Raw genomic sequence first — 6,000 nt, 5'->3', positions numbered from 1 at the left:
TAATATTTACATTTAATCTTTGGAATAAAAACAAAAATTTTCCTGAAAAAAGCAAGGGAATTGGTAAGATGCAGGCTCTTCGGATGCAGGCATTAAATACACCATAAAGCATTAGCTTTGCTGATCAATTCTAATATTAGGTTGTGACCTGTTGGATTTAATTAGAAGGGAAAAAAAAATCCAAACTTTAAAGTGGTAAGAAAAAAAAAAAAGAGTACATCCGGTTATTAAAGTACTGTCATCAGTTAACTTATGTAATAATGTTGACTGGTGGTGGGCAAACTCGACTAATTTTATCAACAATGTATTATGTTAATTTCTTATTTAAGATAGTACTGACAACATACATCTATTCCCTCTTCTCCTTTAAACTAACAAGGAAAACACAGTCTATAAAGAAGGGCTGCTGACTGCACTGGAAATAGTGCACAGGGAAGGGAGGATTCAGAAAGAGAAACTTGAGCTCTGCAAACCTTGAGCTAACCTGGACTTCTCCAGACTAGATGGCCGACTGGAGGGGTAAACTGAAGTGCTTTAATTGGCAGAAAAAGGTCAGGATGTGTGGGCAAGTAGAGGGAGCTTCCCACAGACAGGGAGAGCGGTTAATTTTGCAAGAAACAGGGTGTGACTGAGGCTGGATTTACAATAAACCTGGATGACATGCAGAGCTGCGCCCTTGGATAAGTGAAGGTGAATAAAATGTAAATTGTCAACCAATATCTGTGACCGAAGAGCCAGAATTATTTTTCCTAACTAGGGAACAGAATCATACCAACTCAGCAGGGTGCTGTGACAAGGTATTCAGAGGCCATTTAGCAAATTCTCCTAATATCCCAGCTCATCTCAGCTTCTCCCTGTATTTTTTTTTCTACAAACAGCTGGTACAGGAAAACTTCCAGCATTCAGTGAAGGTTGAAATCATGGAATTAATGTAAACATACCTCAAGAAACAGAGAGAAAAGTAACATAATGAAACAAGGTGAAGAAAGAATATACATCAGAAAATTATGGTAAAATCAGTTTCAGATTATAATCAGACATCTTAATGAAAATCAAAGAAATTAAATGAAACATAACCTCTCTGGGGAGAAAAAAAGGAGAGCAGAAAGAAAAAACATAAAAACTCAGGGGGAAATGACTTTTTTTTTTATAAAGGAGATGAAGTGATAGAGAATATAAAACATAACAACGTGAAGGTCACATTAGACACAGAAATTACTAAAAGAAAACGTCAAGAACATATAGAAGAAAGCTTAAGAAAATTGAGCATATTGAAAGAAAAAGAACTAGTTTTGTTAATTAACAAAGGATAAATGTTAATTATGGAAGACAGCTAAAGAAGAGCACTCGCTGTATCCTGAGGAAGATAAAAAAAGTCAAACAGAAAAATTCAAAGATAAAATAGAAGTCTCCCATAACAGTAGTTTAAGTAACTAATGAATTAATGATTAATTTAAATAAATTTAATTGTTGATTAATTCAAATGATGATTAATTTTCAAGTCCCAGGAGAACTATTTGATACAAGACAGTTTCACAAGGCTTTCTAGGAAACAGAATTATGGTATGGCCATCCAAGAAAATAATAAAGAACATCATTATAAAGTATGGCAGTGACTGCTAAATCAATATAAATGTAAAAGTAAGTGTAAATATATGTGAAAATTATTGTTACATTACACAATATAAATATCAACAATAATGACAATGTAGAAATAATAACCTAATGGATAAATTAAAACCATCATGCACTACGAGGCAATCACAGATGCGTGTTATGGGAACACTAATTATTCATGGAGTCAAGCCTTGTGGATAAAAAGGATGAGATATGAGCCAGATCTAAAAAGACAGAGAGTAATTTACCAGGCAGAAACAGAAAGGAAAGGTATTCTAGGAAAAGGGAATCACTGAACTTGAGAGACAGAAGCAGAGCCAGAGAAAGTGCACCAAGAGAGGAAAACTTGTGTTAGAGTTGGTCCAGAACAGAATTATGTTGTGGAGTACAGTTCATCACACAGAGTAGGATACCAACACAAAACTCTGCGCTGACTTAAGCTACATTGAATATTATGACAGCATATAAAAGATTTACAAAGGCCATTTTCACGTGGAAAATTCTAGTGATATAATTTTCCAGTGAAAATGACAGAATTTTGAATTACATATTCAGTGTCATTATAATTCTGGTGAATTACAATTCTCTGCAGTTCTCTGGTGGTTTGACTAGGCATCAATAAGAATTAAATCATGCACTTACCATTGTTCATGTCGGCTGATTGGAAGACTTTCCCCCATATTAACTTTTGGTTCCAAAAACATCAAATCTTGTTTTTTCTCTGCTACTCACATTTCTCTGTGCCAGGCATCAAAGGACGTGTGCATACTGCAATACAACTTCGGGCCCTGCAACATCAAGTCAGAACACCAGCCAGGTCAGCAGAAAGAAGTCTTCTTGGACATCATTTCCGCGGAAGCGACGTGAACCATTTAAACAAAACCTATCGAAATGCATCCACAACTCATCTTCTTTTAGACAGATCCCCAGAATGCCTGCTGCCACTTCGTTACCACCTGATGTGAGAAGCAGCATGATGGATGGAAGTCTGAGTGGAGAAAGAGAGCAGTCTTAATAATTTCAGTTAACTGACCTTACTTCTGCAAAGTTTACAAAAACACGTGACCATGATAACCTATTGCTAGTGTCTCTCCTGAGCCTTAAGAGCCCTTTTTCGCAAGTGAGGGGAACTGAAGTTGCAGACCTATTACTTTCACAGTAAATATGTCTCTGTATTCTGTTTAAAAACAAAGCAAAGCAGGCCGGGCGCGGTGGCTCAAGCCTGTAATCCCAGCACTTTGGGAGGCCGAGACGGGCGGATCACGAGGTCAGGAGATCGAGACCATCCTGGCTAACACGGTGAAACCCCGTCTCTACTAAAAAATACAAAAAACTAGCCAGGCGAGGTGGCGGGCGCCTGTAGTCCCAGCTACTCGGGAGGCTGAGGCAGGAGAATGGCGTGAACCCGGGAGGCGGAGCTTGCAGTGAGCTGAGATTCGGCCACTGCACTCCAGCCTGGGCGACAGAGCGAGACTCCGTCTCAAAAAAAAAAAAAAAAAGCAGAGCAAAACAAACAAACAAACAAAATCTAATGCACAAAAAAGGGCTAAAAGGAACTACCGCTAAAGTATTAGCAATGTTTCTATTTAGGTGATGTCACTGTGGGTGAATTTTATTTTTTGTCTACTTTTCTGTTATTATCAAAAATTTTTTGAAAGACTATCTTTTGCTTTGGCATTAAAATGATTAAATTAGTTTAAGTGATATTTCTGGCTTTCTCTATTACACAAACTGTAATCTTTGATTTATTTTTTATCAGATAAGGGTCATGAAAGATGCTTTAGCTCCCAAGGAATTTCATCCCTTTAATAAGACATTTCCAGTCTTCTGTATAGTGTATTCACAAGCTATAGTTGCTCCACCAAGTCTTCTCTAAAACACTGCATAGTTGCACATATAGATCTGCAATACTTACAACTTCATTGATAACCAACAATATGCAATAATGAGAATAAGACTTTCGCCAGGTGCGGTGGCTCACACCTGTAATCCCAGCACTTTGGGAGGCCCAGGCGGGTGGATCACGAGGTCAAGAGTTCGAGACCAGCCTGGCCAACATGGTGAAACCTCATCTCTACTAAAAATACAAAAATTAGTTGGGCCTGGAGGCATGCACCTGTAATCCTACCTACTCGGGAGGCTGAGGCAGGAGAATCACCTGAACCCGGGAGGCGGAGGTTGCAGTCAGCCGAGATCAGTGAGCCAAAATCGCACCACTGCACTCCAGCCTGGGTGACAGGGCGAGACTTCATCTCAAAAAAAAAAAAAAAGGATAAGACTTTCCTGACTTAGTGCCACACAATTCTTACTGATTAAAAGATAGATCTATATGCCAAACTTTCTCCTCTGACATATGTGTGACATGTTAACAAGAAGTAAAATGGCCCTCAACAACTTTTCTTTCAGGAAACACAATCATATTTATGTACATGGATGAATCCAAGAATAATTTTATTTGCTCTTAGAATGAGTTTTAGAGTCTGCTGCTTAAATAGTGTTAAAATGCTGCACATTCCCATCATGAGTACAACAATGAAACCTACAAGAGTCCACATATGGTCATCACGAGTCAATGAGTTTACAGCAAATTTCCCAAACTGGTATTACACAGAACACTCTTTCAAATGATATTTATGGATATGGTGTGAAGAAAAATTTCTCAAATATTTGGTAAACACTGGGTCAAATAAGTTGTGTGTGTGTAGGTGTGTGTGTGTGCATGTGTGTGTGTGTGAGAGAGAGAGAGAGAGGAGAGGATTTGTCAGTTTTTTAAAAACTACTGGACTACTGACTTTAATGGGTAAACAAGTGTTATACCTTTTCAAAAGAAAATAGAGTACGCTGCATTTCTCAAATATATTCGATCACGGAGCGAATTTTTCTTCCTGCAGCTATTGAAGTCCCTAGATGAACATTTTGAAGACCACCATTTGGAAAAATATTGAGTTAGATTCTGATTCTTCATACAATTCTATGAAGTGTGGTATTTGGGATCACTGAAAATATTTGTCATCTGTCAACACTGAAATTTAAACAAACCATTGCTACTGGGGAACTGGTTTACCTTTGCTTAAAGGCAAATTCCTTATTTATATTTTTAGCATAATTCAATCTGGAACATTGCAACACAGGAAAACAATTAAGTCCCCCAGGGCAGTCACTGTGGAAACCTATTAAAAAGGAGGTAGGGGAGAAAGGGAGCTGTGGAGGCAGATTATTAGAATCTTCAAGATAAAATTACAAAAGATGAGTTCACAAATACGTTCAGTAAAAATGCATGTCTACCAGTTACCTACCCCCTTCAAGTAAAGAGGAATAGCATGCTAAAGGAAAGCAGATGGAAAAGAATTCACATTTCTCTTTCTCCAAATTGTTATTAGAAATAAAAAACTCAAAGGAGTCAATGAGAGGCTGGGTCATGCTCCCAGGTTATTGCTTTGCCAGATAACACAAAGTACTGTCAACAATGTCAATTTAATGTTCAAGAAAACATGACACTCTCAAATGAAAAGAAAAAAAGTAAAATGTATCATTCCTTCATAACTACAGAAAAAATTCACTGATAAATTACAGCTACCATGGAGGTCCAAAGTATTATTCCAAATTACAAGAGTGAATGTGATACCCAAGGTATGAAGCATAAAAATGAGATATACTTGGTTGGCACCACAGTTCTTGAAAGGCAAATACCAGCTGGAGGTAGCAAAGATAAGCAAAATTCCAGTGGAAAAAGGACATTGCACATTGAAAAGATGGAAAATATGTAAGTGCCCACAGTGATATCTTTATTAAGAAAACCACTTACTATTTTCTAAATAAAAGGTATCCTTTTCAAAATAACATCCCTGGGCCAGGCACAGTGGCTCACGCCTGTAATCCCAGCACTTTGGAAGGCCAAGGCAGGTGGATCACATGAGGCCGAGTTCGAGACCAACCTGGCCAACATGGTAAAACCTCATCTCTACTAAAAATACAAAAAAAAAAAAAAAAAAAAATTAGCCAGATGTGGTGGTGGGTGCCTGTAATCCCAGCTACTCGGGGGGCTGAGGCAGGAGATTCACTCGAACCCGGAGGCAGAGTTTGCAGTGAGCCGAGATCGTGCCCTTGGACTCCAGCCTAGACTACAAGAGCAAAATAACATCTGTGGAGTAGGAGCCATTCATCTTCATAGACTGCAGATAAAATAACATACAGGCCAGACATGGTGGCTCATGCCTGTAATCCCAGCACTCCCGGTGGCGAAGGTAAGCAGATCACTTGCGGCCAAGAGTTCAAGATAAGCCTGGGCAACATGGTGAAACTCTGTCCCTACCAAAAATACAAAAATCGTCTGGGCATGGTGGCACACACCTGTAGTCCAGCTGCCCAAGAGACTGAGGTGGG

General features: G+C 38.6%; 1 long non-coding RNA gene across 2 annotated transcripts in view; it reads right to left on the bottom strand.

Moving 5' to 3' along the window:
- Positions 1–1,835: 1,835 nt before the first annotated feature.
- Positions 1,836–6,000, bottom strand: part of LOC126937634 (uncharacterized) — a 28,952-nt gene continuing 24,787 nt past the window's right edge. For both annotated transcript variants that reach the window (XR_007719802.1, XR_007719803.1), the window contains one exon: positions 1,836–2,405. This is a non-coding gene — a long non-coding RNA (uncharacterized LOC126937634). The remainder of the gene's footprint in view (positions 2,406–6,000) is intronic.

The sequence above is a fragment of the Macaca thibetana genome, chromosome 15 (genome assembly GCF_024542745.1).
Source record: "Macaca thibetana thibetana isolate TM-01 chromosome 15, ASM2454274v1, whole genome shotgun sequence".
NCBI classification, from domain to species: domain Eukaryota; kingdom Metazoa; phylum Chordata; class Mammalia; order Primates; family Cercopithecidae; genus Macaca; species Macaca thibetana.
The sequence above is the reverse complement of the archived record's forward strand: the minus strand, read 5'-3'. Positions and strand labels throughout refer to the sequence as shown.